Genomic DNA, 14,949 nt, shown 5'->3' with positions numbered 1-14,949 from the left:
CTGGCTGAGACCTGCATAAGGGTAACCTCCAGAATGACCTCCCAAATCTATTTGGAATCTCTTGGCCATTGAAATTTATTTTATTTCTTTCACCCCTTTTGATCAAGAATACATTGCTAATCCCATAGTGTCAGGGAGGTTACCCCTGAAAGTCATGTGTCACAGTGTCAGAGAAATTTATTCCTGGAAGTCATGTCCCATGTAGGAGGGGAAGGTAGTGAGTTTGTTTGCAGAGTTTGGCTTAGAGAGGAGCCACAGCTGAGCAACACAGAGATTTTCAGGGGGTCATTCTTAGGCATTGTGTCATTACAGAAATAAGTTTTACAAGTGCAAGCCTCAGGATTGAGGACTTGGTTTATTGGCATATTTCCTTTGATTAGGCAGAACTCTATGTTTTAGAGTTTATTTTTATAGGTCTCCCTGCTAGAAATTTAAAGGGGGATAATTTATCGGTGTCTCAAAAGAGGGTCTTTAGATTGAGATTTGTAAAAGTTCTTTGATTACAATATTAGTAAATTAGGGGCCCCTATTGCTTTAGAGAATAGCAGAAATTTTCCAGGTGGGGAAGTTTAATAATTCCATGCTTTCCTTCCTCAGTCCCCTGAAAGGGCCTTGCAAATACTTTTTCATTTTATGATCCCAATACTCTGAAATGCATCAGGGTATTACACTGACCTGTATAGAATACTAAGATCTCTTTTCTTAATCTAGATCCCATGTCAAATAAATCAGAACGATGTTGTTCAAATAAACTGACCAGACAGGTTAAGTCAGATTGTGTGCTATAGAAAGTTTAAATTTTGGATAAAATAAATCTCTCCTCCTTTGGTTTCACACAGAAATTAAAGTCCTAAAATACTGACAATATCTTCCTTTACCCTGTATTCTGATTCACCTTAGTCCTAACAAGATCAGCACCATTCACATCTCCAATTGAAATCTGATCCCTTTTCCAGCTTCTTTAACAGTTGCTGTGTGGAGTAACACTACTCTTCAGTACCGTCAGAGCTGGCGCACTCCAACTCTGAGTCTTAGGTGTCACACAGACACTCAGAATTCCAGGGAGTTACCAGGTCATGCACCCAAGGAAAAAAGATCCTCAAAACTTAAAAATAACTAAAACCCAAGAACACATGTGACTGCTGCAAGAGCTTAATATCTAGGCCGTAATTCCCATGAGCATTTTCTGAATGAATCTATTTCCAGAAATAAAAAACATTTTACAATTAATTTATATTGAGATTATCAATGACAGTTCATAGCAGAAGTTTTTTTCATCTCATCTTTCCACCTTTACTAGGGTTATTTAATTAATGGATAGAAACATAATTTATAGACTTGCTTGCTTTTTCAATGTCCCTTTTTTTGAAGATGAAGCTCTGATCTGTAGTCGACTGCATACACTTTTAGAGAAGCATTAGAGCAAAACAATGTTACTGACTGTTGTGGGCGATTAAGGTAGCATGCATGAAGTCCACTTTTCAGCAATGCCGGAAACATGGCCACCAGGGCTGATGCAACAACAGCTTGGGTTGCCCTCCGCCTTCTTTACGGAAGCGGTTCGCGCCAAAAGCACTAACCCTACATCTGCCTTCCACCCCAGCAACAGCAACCGCCAATCCCCCTACATCTGCCTTCCACCCCAGCAACAGCAACCGCCAATCCCCCTACATCTGCCTTCCACCCTAGCAACAGCAGCAGCCAATCCTAGATCGCCACCCGTCCTTACTAGCCACCCCCATCCTACCCTAGAGTATATATGCTCAGCCTCCTCAATAAAATTTTGCAGCTTGATCAGAAACCTGTCTTGCTGTCATTCCTCGTGTCTCTTGTCCCATACCATTCTTCCTTCACAGGACTTGGAGCTTCCGTTGATCGTCCCACGGGCCAGGACAACTGGTGCCCAACGTGGGGCTCGAGCCTTGTGAAGGATAGAACGCCGCGCTAAAGAAGAGAGCTCTCACACTCACCGCACCCGGGATCGCCACGAAGAAACTCGCTCGTGAGACAGATCCGTTCAGCAGTCAACCAGCGCTGGCGAAAAGGAAAAGAAAAAGGTAGGCTCCCGTCCCCACCATGGGACAAGCAACTTCCCAACACGAATTATATGTTAGTCAGGTCAAACAATCGCTCAAGGCATGAGGAACTAGAGTTAAGAAAAAGGATCTCACACACTTCTTCAATTTCCTACTAAAAACCTGCCCTTGGTTCCCTCAGGAAGGCACTATAGACCACCAATGTTGGCTAAGAGTCGGAGATTGTCTAAAAGACTACTTCAGAACCTTTGGTCCTGAAAAGGTCCCGGTTACTGCCTTTTCTTATTGGAACCTAATTTATGAAATCCTAAGAGTCCATTCTTCCTCCCCAGACATTCAAACACTCTGCAAAAGAGGAGAGGAAGATTTAAGGGAACGCTCTCGTCCCGCTTCAGCATGCAGCTCAGTAATTATTAATATGCCTGAAAACCCCCTAAACAAAGACCCCAACAAAAGTAGGCCAAATACCCCAATCAGTCAGGCCAGTCCATCGCCGATCAGCCCGAAATCGAACCAGAGGCTAAAATCTCTCCCCTTTTGGAAAACCCAGAGGCTAAACTGGAGGCTAAAATCTCTTCCTCTTTTGAGACCAATTCCCTTCCCCCATTTCAGCCCCCCCTTATAATCCTGATTTTCCCAATCCATGCCCTCGTTTTTATCCAGTCACGTCTCTGCCTCAGTTCCACGCTTTAGAAGAGGCCACAGAAAATCTCCGGCTACACGCTGATAATTTTAAAGAAACCTTTAATCAAGAGCGGCTGTGAGCCGCCAATTTGCTCGCCGACCTCCGGTCGGCAACTCAAAGGATTGCTGCCCTTGCACTCCCGGAAAATGCCCACTCACCACGTCCCCATTGCGCTCACCACACCTACGCCTTTCCAGTTACACGTAGTCAAACCCAAAATGGCACCGCTAGCTCCCAAAATGGCGCCGCTAGCTCCCAAAATGGCGCTTCTAGTAGCGAAAGCGAGGAAGAGGAATAATCAAACCCCCCCAGTTCTGATGAAGAGGAGCAAGAGGAAGCTAGTACTACCCCAACAGCTAAATATAAAAAACTCAGTTTAAAATATTTCAAAAAATTAAAAAAGGCAGTGAATGATTATGGCGCTACCGCCCCCTTCACGCTCACCTTATTAGAAAGCCTCAGTGAAAAGGAACTCACTCCTAACAATTGGTCCCAATTAGCCAGAGCTGCCTTGTCCGGCGGCGATTTCCTGTTGTGGAAATCCGATTATGAAGAGCACTGCAAAAGGTATGCCACCCGCAATGCCCGTAAAGCCACCTCTAAAAAATGGACATTAAACAAATTTTTAGGTCAAAGCCCCTACCATCGAAATGACAAGCAAGCTCAATTCCCCCCAGGCCTCCTAGCACAAATACAAACGGCCGCGCTTAGAGCATGGAAAAAACTTCCACAAAAGGGTGCTGCCACTGTCTCTCTCGCTAAATTAAGACAGGGACCCGATGAACCATATACCGGTTTCCTCAGCCGCTTGCAAAATATGGCTGAGCGTCTATTTGGGGCCAGTGAAAGCGAGAGTGATTTCATTAAACACCTGGCCTATGAAAATGCCAACGCTGCCTGCCAAGCAGCAATCCGCCCCTTTCGCAATACCAATCTTAATAATTACATAAAACTCTCTTCTGGCATCGGGCCCACTCAAACTCTTGGAATAGCCATTGGCGCGGCCCTTCAAAATTTCACAGCAAAAACAAAACCTCCCCCCACATGCTATAACTGCAAACAGCCTGGCCATTTTTCAAAGAACTGCCCCAAGCCACAAGCCTATTCCCCCTCACCCATTACCAGCAAGCCCGTATTGCCGCCCTCCATTTGCCCTCGCTGCAAGAGAGGGTTCCATTGGGCGTCTGAATGCCATTCTCGAACAGACATAAATGGTCAACCCCTTAAGCCTAAGCCCCAGGGAAACTCCCAATGGGGCTGGCCCCAGGCCCCAACCAGAACGAACCCAGGGGCAATACGGTTTGTTCAACCATCCCCAGTTGCAGTCCCTGCGCTCCCAACCACAAACCACGCTGCCATATCTCAGACTTATGGAGAGCTACAGCAGGAAGCGCAGGAATGGACCTCTGTACCGCCTCCGAATCAATATTAACCCCAGAAACCAGCCCTCTCCTCATACCTACAGGAGTCTATGGACCTTTACCCCCAAATACCTTTGGTCTCATTCTAGGGAGAGCTAGTGTCACCCTGCGCGGAGTCCAAGTCATCCCAGGTGTACTAGATAATGACTTTAAAGGTGAAATACAAATAATCGCAGCCACCTCAAACAATCTTATCCCTATTCCCTCTGGCACTCGAATAGCACAACTTATAATACTCCCCATTCAGCATGTCAACTCCAACTTCAGAAAACTCCAGCGCCCCACAGAGGGCCCTGGATCCTCCGACATCTTTTGGGCGCAATCAATATCCCATAATCGGCCCACCTTAAAACTAAAACTTAATGGCAAGCTATTTGAAGGAATCTTAGACACAGGGCTGATTCCACAGTTATATCCTCAAACCACTGGCCAAAATCCTGGCCTCTCACGGCCGCTGCCACCCACTTACAGGGAATAGGACAAGCCACAAATCCCCTACAAAGCTCACAAACCCTAACTTGGGAAGATGAAGAAGGCAACACTGGTACAGTTATACCATATATAATTCCCCATCTCCCCGTTAATCTCTGGGGTAGAGATGTCTTAGCCCAAATGAAAGTTTTTATGTGCAGCCCTAGTGATACAGTTACTGCTCAAATGCTCAAAATGAACTTTCTCCCTGGCAAAGGCCTAGGCAAAGCTAATCAAGGAATAAGACAGCCCATCTCTATAACACCTAATACAGCTAGAACAGGACTCGGGCTCTCCCAAAATTTAGCCTGAGGGCTGTTGACATCCCTGTACCCCATGCTGAAAAAATCTCCTGGAAATCCATAGAACCAGTATGGGTTGATCAATGGCCCCTGACTCAGGAAAAAACCCTAGCAGCGATAGAGTTAGTACAGGAACAACTTAACGCCAGACATATTGAGCCTACTCAGTCCCCTTGGAACACTCCCATTTTTGTAATAAAAAAAAAGGTCAGGCAAGTGGAGACTGTTACAGGATTTATGAGCTGTGAACAAAGCAATGGTGCCCATGGGGGCGCTACAACCTGGTCTCCGCTCGCCAGTTGCTATCCCTATCGGTTTTCACAAAATAGTTATAGATTTAAAGGATTGTTTTTTTTCCATACCGCTTCACCCAGAAGACAGGCAACATTTCGCCTTTAGTGTTCCTCAAATCAACTTTCAAGGCTGTATGCCCCGATTTCAATGGAAGGTCCTGCCACAAGGTATGGCCAATAGTCCAACTTTATGCCAAAAGTTTGTTGCAGACGCTGTTAACCCCATCAGGCACCTATGGCCACAAATCTACATCCTTCATTACATGGATGATATCCTATTAGCAGGTCCAAACATGTCCAACTTACACTCTTGTTTTCAAGACCTTCTAAAAAATTTAACAGCAAGAGGTCTTCAAATAGCTCCTGACAAGGTGCAAACTTCGGACCCCTTTTCCTATCTGGGGTTCGAGCTTTGGCACCAGCAAGTTTTAACACCCCGCATTCAACTGCGAACCTCCCATCTATTAACGCTAAATGACTTCCAAAAACTTTTAGGGGACATTCAATGGCTTCGCCCCTACCTAAAACTGCCCACCGAAACTCTTCTGCCACTCAATAATATCTTAAAGGGAGACGCAAACCCCTCCTCTCCCCGAAGCGTAACTCCAGAGGCAATGCAAGCGCTTACCATCATAAATCAAGCTATCCAAAGTCAAACTTGCTATCAAATAAATTACCACCAACCTTTAATCTTTATAATTCTTGCTACAACTCACACACCTACAGGGGTTTTCTGGCAATCCAATTTAAAACAGCCAAATGGGCGAGGCCACCCATTGCTCTGGGTTCACCTCCCCGCTACTCCATCAAAAGTGCTCTCGCCATACATTTCTCTTATAGCTGCCCTCATAATTAAAGGCCGACAAACTAGTCGCCAATTGTTTGGAAAGGACCCTGATTCCCTTATCGTCCCGTACACTCAAGATCAAATCCATTGGCTCTCCCAAACCGACGACGAGTGGGCTATCGCATGCTCTTCGTTTCCAGGCAATATTGATAACCATTACCCCGACGATCCATTAATTCAGTTCACCAAAATCCATCAATTCACCTTCCCAAAGGTCACTAAAGCAAAACCCATAGACTCTGCTACCTTAGTCTTTACTGATGGTTCAGCAAATGGGATCGCAGCATACGTCATCCAGGGTCAAGCATTTTCCGTGCACTCTCCCTATACTTCAGCTCAACTTGTCGAGCTCTATGCAGTCCTGCAGGTTTTTTCCCACCTTCAAAACCAACCTTTTAATTTATACACTGATAGCGCATACATAGCCCAGTCTATACCGCTATTAGAAACAACTCCATTTATCAAACCTTCCTCCAATGCAGTCCCCTTATTCTCACAGCTACAAAAACTAATTCTCAAATGACAGCACCCCTTCTTCGTGGGGCACCTCCGTGCCCATCAAAATCTACCGGGTCCTCTTGCAGAAGGCAATGCGCTAGCAGACGCTGCCACTCAGTTAATATGCCCCAATCTCTGCGATTCTCTAACCTTAGCTTCCCAAGCCCATGCTCAACACCACCTAAATGCCAACACTCTCCGCCTAAAATTCAATATTACAAGAGAACAAGCAAGGGAAATTGTTAAAACCTGCAAAAATTGTGTAACCCAATTGCCAGTCCCTCACTTGGGAGTCAATCCAAAAGGACTCATCCCAAATGAAATCTGGTAAATGGATGTCACCCACTTTGCCAGTTTTGGGCAACTCAAATATATTCATTTGTGTTGACACATATAGTGGATTCATTCAAGCTAGCCTACAATCAGGAGAAGCTTCAAAACACGTTATCTCTCATTTACTACATTGTTTCACCATCTTAGGCCAGCCTAAGCTCATTAAAACAGACAATGGACCTGGATACACTGGCAAAAATTTTCAAACCTTCTGTCAACAATTACAAATCAAGCATACTACAGGAATACCATATAACCCCCAGGGGCAAGGAGTAGTAGAACGAGCACATCGCACCCTAAAAAATGCCCTGTGCCGCCTAGCTGATAGCACTCTCAATCTCACAAAACAACGCCCCCGAGATCTTTTACATCATGCTCTTTTTGTTCTTAATTTCCTAACTCTGGATAATGAAGGACACTCTGCAGCTGATAGACACTGGCATCCCAAAACACAAACACAGCAAGCCACCGTTATGTGGCGCGACCCCTCAACATCAAACTGGAACGGGCCCGACCCCGTTATCATCTGGGGACGAGGCTCTGCTTGCATATATGACCAAGAAAAAGAGGGTCCTCGCTGGCTTCCAGAAAGACTAATTAGACATGTTAATCCTCCACTGTCAGAACAAGCCCCAAAATCCCCCCTTCCCTTTAACAATAACATTTCCAGGGAACAAACCCCTCCCTGAGAAAAAATTTTTCTTTCTCTCTTCCAGCACGTCACCAACTTTGCTGTAGCCTGCCCAGAACACGCCCAACCTATGTGCAGCCGGCAACCGAGAGAAGCCCAACTTGCAGGTTTGCCCCATCACTGAGGCCACATGAACTATTGGCTCTTACTAATTGGCTCTCTGGTCTTGCTGTTTGCAGCCGGATTGGCAGCTGTTGCCCCAGAACATTGGAACCCATTAGAAAAAATCCTGCTCACTATAACGTACTTGTGCGTTGTAGGGTGCATCACTCTGCTAGCTTGCTTTCCTTAACAGAAGAAACCTATAACCCCTATTAGTATGGCCTTGTTAAGCCTACTGCCATTTAAGGTTGCCACCTTACATTTTCTCCTGCAGAGTGTGCTTAATGACCCAGGTACCGCTATCCACAGTCCCAATCCCCACCAGCCTTGGAAATGGACCTTGGCACGATGGGAAGATTCCAAGATTGTGCAAACCCACGTTACCGCAGGACGCCCTTCCTTCGTTGTTTACGCCTGTGACCTAATCCTGTTCCCGGAGGGCACACCTTGCCTTAACCAGGCCCAATATTACATGTGCCCATCCTCAAACCCCGGGAAACAGTACTGCAATGCTCCCAACCAATACTACTGTGCATACTGGGGGTGTGAAACATTAGCCACTACTTGGAAGCCTTACGCCCCTGATCATTACCTAACTTTAAAATGGGCCCCTTTTGGCTGCAAGCCCCGTGACCATTCCATCAATCCTTATTACGATAAATATAATTGTCAAAAACTAAATCTCACCGTACAGCTCCCTACTGATCCCTCCTGGCTAATCGGTCGAACCTGGGGCTTCAGAGTCTATTTGGAAGGAGTCGACCCAGGGAGTCTTATCATAATAAAAAAGGAAGCGGTACAGCAAAAACCATTCGCCATTGGGCCAAATGTAGTGCTCGCTCCCCCGCCCCCAACTACCCCTCCTCGCAAACCCGCCAATTATTCCTCTACTACCATCTCCACTGATTCTTCCTCTACTACCAACCCAACATTGTCACCCTCAAGCTCTTCCATAGAGCTTAAGCCAATCTATAACTCACTTTGGTCAATGCTCCAAGCCACCTTTCTCTCCCTAAACTCCTCCCAGCCTAATCTTACTCGCAGTTGTTGGCTATGTTTCTCTGTCAACCCCCCTTTTTATGACGCTGTAGCCCTTAATACCTCATTTAATATTTCTAACGAAGACAATCCTCCCCAATGTCCTTGGAATACAACAAAAATCGGCCTCACCATGCAATCCGTTATCCACTCTGGGCATTGTATTGGTAACATTTCCCCCTCCTTAAAAAAGGTCTGTGCACAGTCGTCCTTTCCATCGCAAGGTAAATTCTATATTCCCCCAATAGGAGCACAATGGCTGTGCTCTTCCACGGGACTTACTCCTTGCGTATCAGCAAGAGCTCTCACTGAAACAAAGGAAATGTGCCTCTTAGTGGCTGTGCTACCCCGTGTCCTCTTCCATGAAGAAAAAGACCTTTATCAACACTGGGACGCGCAGCCTCCAACCTTGCTAAGAAACAAAAGAGAACTTGTCACGGCTGTCACTATTGCCTCTCTTTTAGGTATTGCTGACCTAGGCACCGGAACCGCCTCTATCATTCTCCAATGCCAAGGCTTCTCCCACCTAAGAGCTGCTATAGACGAAGATTTGGCCCGCATTGAAACCTCCATCACCCATCTTGAGAAATCCCTTACATCTTTATCGGAGGTTGTTCTCCAAAACAGGAGAGGCTTAGATCTACTTTTCCTTAAGCAAGGAGGGCTTTGTGCTGCACTAGGTGAGGAATGTTGCTTTTACGCTGACCATTCTGGCGTAGTTAAAGATTCCATGACCAAACTTAGGGAAGGAATTGCAAACCGCAAATGTGAATGGGAAACCCAAGGAGGTGCCTCCTGGGGGTTCGACGGAATCCTTCCTTACCTCCTCCCTATACTAGGCCCCTTAATAACCATACTCCTTATAATATCCTTTGCACCTTGGGCCATCAAAAGAATAATACAGCTAGTAAAGGACCAAATTGATTCTGCCCTAGGCAAGCCTATTCAAGTGCACTATCACCGGCTTCACCTCGCTGACCAAGGTATAAATCCAGAGTAACTAACTGCTACCCACCCTTACGGGTGAAAGGCCCCCTCCTACGGGAGCAGCATATAACTCGAAAATATGCTTCAAGCATGTGCCTTGATTGGTACCGCTGGGTGCAAGGCAAAGCACTGCAAAGGAGGGCCAAAACAATTAAAGGCCATTTTCGAGCTCCTTGAGAAGTATGCCTCATTTGCATAGGGGTTTGCTCTGCACAAATCCCCCTCCCCAGAAAAACAGAGCCACAAACAACTTGGGGAATGAGGCCTCTACTTCCCCCAGCAGGTTAATGCCAAAAGAATGCTCAATCAGCATTCTTCCTCCATCCTTTTGAAAAACAAAGGGAGGAGATGTTGTGGGCGATTAAGGTAGCATGCATGAAGTCCACTTTTCAGCAGTGTCAGAAACATGGCCGCCAGGGCTGATGCAACAACAGCTTGGGTTGCCCTCCGCCTTCTTTACGGAAGCGGTTCGCACCAAAAGCACTAACCCTACATCTGCCTTCCACCCCAGCAACAGCAACTGCCAATCCCCCTACATCTGCCTTCCACCCCAGCAACAGCAACCGCCAATCCCCCTACATCTGCCTTCCACCCTAGCAACAGCAGCAGCCAATCCTAGATCGCCACCCATCCTTACTAGCCACCCCCATCCTACCCTAGAGTATATATGCTCAGCCTCCTCAATAAAATTTTGCAGCTTGATCAGAAACCTGTCTTGCTGTCATTCTTCGTGTCTCTTGTCCCATACCATTCTTCCTTCACAGGACTTGGAGCTTCCGTTGATCGTCCCACGGGCCGGGACAACTGACAAGGTAATTTTGTCATTTCTGTGACATATAACATTATTCTAAGGATAACTAAAACCCTGATCAGCAACATCATACTGTTGTCTAACATCATGTAGATCAGTAGTAGGACATAAAATGGACAGTGAGAACATTGTCAGGTTTTTATTAATTTTATACAACCTCTAAATATATGAATTAACATATCACCCATACAAATTTAACTAACAGGCTTGAAAATCCCTTTTAATTTCTGTAATGATTCCCAAACACTTCCCAAGCAAAATATTAAACTATTTTTAGCACCTCACTATTACAGGGTGAAAGAACAAATCTTTTGCAACAGGTTGAAATAAAAAGCATCAAGAAGAATATTACTCTGATATAACATGGAATATTTGTCTTCTAGACAGAATACTCAAATGGTTAAGAAAATTTTTTTTAACCTTTCATTAACAGCAGACCAAAAATCCACATTAGTTTAACAGAGAGAAAACTAAACTCCAGTTTTGTATGAATACATACTTTGACAAAAAAGCTGTTAAAAATATTATTTACAAGCCTATCAAATTTTTGATCAGCATTGATGATGACAAACAGAATTCACTTTCACAAACTTTCTACAACTTTCCATATCCATTCAGGTCTTGTCTTACACATTAAACCTAGCCATTTACAAAGCTTTACTGTCTTAGACCAGCTTATCAAATTTTAGTCTGCATTGACTATGACAAACAAAATTCATTTCCACGAACTTGTACAACTTCCCATATTCACCCAGTCTTTGTCCTACACATTCTCAAAGACAAAATTACACACCTTTCTTTAACAAAACACATTCAATATACTTTACATATCCACATACCTTAAGTTACAAAAAAAATCTTTGATACGTCAAGAGCATCAAATTCTGGAAAATATATAACAGTTTTTTAATTTGTCCCAGGCATAAATCCAGGAATACTTTTCCTTAGCTTTCAAGAACATTTTCTTTTACTTACTGAAATTTGTCAATTAGATGTTATTCAATTACCCCTATCCCAAGCCTGTTTATATTTTAATAATGATTTGTTTATTGTGGTTACCATTGCAAAGGTATTACTGGAAAAAAAGGATCTTAAGTGGGGAATTCTCTCAGAACAAACATGGCCTAGTCCACAACATTTCCTCTGTGCCTACCATTTCTAATCTCCGGGCCCAGAAGAAAGAATTCTAAACCAAGCCCACCCTACCCCGTCTTTCTGTACCCAACCCTTTCCCCACAGCTGCCTTAGCTGGTTGGCCCTGGGACAGGGATAGATGAGACAGAAAGAATGAAGCCTGGCTTGAAAAGTTTTAGATGAGGGTGTGGGATTTTAGACCCCTACAGTGATATTAGTGGTGATGAGAGTTCCAATGCCCTTCTTTAATTGTTTCCAATTATTAGATCTATTTTGCCTATAGTTGTGTCTTTGCCATTTCCCAAGGCAGCCCTCTGCTGCTTTTGGGAAATTTCAGAGGGTGGTTTCTTTCCAATGTCCAGTTTGTTTACAGTAATTATAAAAACTAAGGCTTTGAACCCTAGTGCCTAGAGGGCTTTTTCTTTTTATGACTCCAGGAGTAGTAAAACACACACACACGTGCTTATTTATCTTTAAGCAATTTGAAGGGAGCTCTCTTATGAATTTTTGTTTGCCAGTTTGGTACTACTATCCAGAGGTAGAAAAATAGGTATTACACAAACAGACAAAAATAGAAAGTTAGATTTAAAAAAAAAGACTCAGAAATGTAGAAATATAAAACTCATAAAGTGGCTACTTTTTCATCTTTTCTGGTATGCTTTGAATATTAATATAATATAATATTAATATAATATAAATCCTCTTGGGCCTCCCTGGTTGTCTACTCCTATAGGCACTTGTTGGAGGGGTAGAAGTTTTGCCAGTGGCTCTGCTGCTGGTTTTAGAGAGCAGCCCTGGCCAAACTGAGTACGTGCAGAACATTTCTAACTCTGGCTCTTTTACCAATAAAGGGGGATACAGAGGAGGAGGAGGAAGAGAAGGTAGTGCAGCTGCCTCCTTTCCTGATTTTATAGGTCTCCTGGTTTTGGGGTAGAGGTGGAGCAGACGAAGGAATTAATAAAAGTTATATTGGATCCTCCAGATTTGAATCAGGGAGGACATTTTCTTTTCTTGACTAATCTTTACAGGTAAAATTTTACATTTTCTCATCAACACTGATTGCTAGGAGAGACAAAGGATTGAAAATACATAATCTCATCCCATTTCTGCTCTCTTGAAGAACGGTTGTAACTTTAATACACTGCTCTTTTCCATAGAGCCATTCCCAGGCCATTTTTCTCCTGATTCTAAATCATATTAAGGCCGGACTGTGTTACAGAAATAAACCTTTTTTCCATAGGCTTGTAACTAAACTCTTTCCAGTTTTTCAAAGTACAGCCCAAAGGTATATATTCAGAAATGCTATTAGAATTTCTCATTTTAAAGAAGTTCTGTAACCGGTAACTGATTAAGAGCACTTGAAAAACACAAACGTGGTAACACACCAGCTAATATATTTAAACAGACACTTAACACTTACTATGTATTTATGTAATACACCAATCATTAACTAGACCAAACACACCAATTAATAATTAAACAGGCATTGAATACTTACTATATCTAAGTAATACACCAATTAATAGTTAAATAGGCAACATACACTTACTTGATTTCATTAAATGCCAACTGATTGTTGGATTACTTATTTTCCAGGACTATCCTCAATAGACCAACTTAGGTCAGGGCCTCAAACCCTGTACAGACAAATTCAGGTGAGGGCCTTGAACCCCATACAGATTGGTACCCAGAAAACAGAAAGGTATAGATGTCTGAGCAAAGTGGAAGTGGGACCCAGGGCCTTAAACCCAGGTCCAGGGGACTTGAACTGCCATACTAACTTCCTGATCCACTTTTACCTAGATGACCCACTCACCTAGTCAAATGTCTGGAATTTATGTTTTAATAATCATTTGTTTACCAAGGCTGTGTTGCACAGGTATTATTGGGAAAGAAATATTAAACTGCGGAATTCTCTCAGAACAAACATGGCTTATTCTGCAACATTTCCTCTGTGCCTACCATTTCTAATCTCCAGGCCCAGTAGAAAGAATTCTAAACCAAACCCATCCTACCCCATCTTTCTGCACCAAACTTTTCCCCTACAGCTGCCTTAATTGGTTCATTCACATACAGCCAAAGTTTATGAGCCCCTGGGGGCAGAGGCAGATAAAACAGAAAGAATGAGGCAGGGTCTCTTGAATTGGGTTTTAAAGATTTCAAATGAGGGTGGTGAGATTTAACACTGATAAGGTGGCCCTAATATTGAGAGTTCTTATGACCTCCTTTTAATTGTTTCCAATTATCAGGTCTATTTCCCTTAAAGACGTGACCCAGGAAATTGGAAAAGTCTTTGCCCTTTCCTGAGGCAGCCCCCTGCAGCCTTCAGGAAATTCCAGGTGACTCTTTCTTTCCAGTGTCCAGGTTTGGTTACAGTAATTACAAGTACTAATGCCTTGAACCCTGGTGCCTAGAACACTTATTGGGGCTTATTTGACTGCTGTTTTAGGTGGGAAGGATTTTATTTTTCTCTCTTCAGTTTTTCTTCTAAATAGTTTTGTCTATCTAGATTTTGGCATGACCTTCATCTGTAAATTAATTGGTCCTATAAATTAATTGGTAAATGTCTGAGTATTCTGCTTATTAATTTAAACAAGTCCTAGAAGCTTAGCTTTCCTAATTTCTGGGACTCCAGGAATACTAATTTAAAAATGTGTGTGTGTGTGTCTGTGTGTACATGCATGTTTATTTATCTTTAAGCAATTCGAATAGAGCTCTTTTAAAAATTTTTTGTTAATTTGCTATTACCATCAAGAGGTATGAAAATATACATTGGCCGAACAGCCAGGCACAAACAGAAAGGCAGACCCACACATAAACAGAAACACAGAAATGTACTTTTTAATTTTATTGAGATATATTCACACACCATATAATCCATCCAAAGTATATAATCAATGGCTCACAGTATCATCATATGGTTGTGCATTCATCACCACAATCAATTTTAGAACATTTTCATTACTCCAAAATAAATAAAAATAAAAAAGGACACCCCAAACATCCCATACCCCTTATCCCCATATATATATCTATATAGATCTATAAATATATAGATATATAGATATATGTCTTTATTTTATTACTCATATATATGAGTATTTTATATATATGTCTTTATATATTGTGTAAAGGGAGTGTTAATCACAAGGTTTTCACAACCATCTGACAAAAGCTATATAGTTATACACTTAACAAGAATCGAATCTACTGGATTACAGTTCTACAGATTCAGGTATTTCCTTCTAGCTATTCTAATACACCAGAAACTAAAAAAGGAGTATCTATATAAAGCATGAA

At 43.0% G+C, this 14,949-nt stretch overlaps 2 long non-coding RNA genes across 2 annotated transcripts in view; both read left to right on the top strand.

The window, feature by feature from the left end:
• LOC119540934 overlaps positions 1–9,353 on the top strand; it is a 108,237-nt gene extending 98,884 nt beyond the window's left edge. Inside the window, exons 2-4 of the long non-coding RNA XR_005218126.1 lie at positions 1,857–2,057; positions 7,603–7,684; positions 9,182–9,353. This is a non-coding gene — a long non-coding RNA (uncharacterized LOC119540934). The remainder of the gene's footprint in view (positions 1–1,856; positions 2,058–7,602; positions 7,685–9,181) is intronic.
• Positions 9,354–9,357: 4 nt separating this feature from the next.
• LOC119540935 lies at positions 9,358–13,988 on the top strand. The gene is made up of 3 exons (XR_005218127.1): positions 9,358–9,397; positions 10,469–10,516; positions 13,899–13,988. It is a non-coding gene; the product is annotated as an uncharacterized LOC119540935 (long non-coding RNA).
• The last annotated feature ends 961 nt before the right edge of the window (positions 13,989–14,949 follow it).

This window comes from Choloepus didactylus, chromosome 7 (assembly GCF_015220235.1).
Source record: "Choloepus didactylus isolate mChoDid1 chromosome 7, mChoDid1.pri, whole genome shotgun sequence".
Taxonomy (NCBI): domain Eukaryota; kingdom Metazoa; phylum Chordata; class Mammalia; order Pilosa; family Megalonychidae; genus Choloepus; species Choloepus didactylus.
The sequence above is the reverse complement of the archived record's forward strand: the minus strand, read 5'-3'. Positions and strand labels throughout refer to the sequence as shown.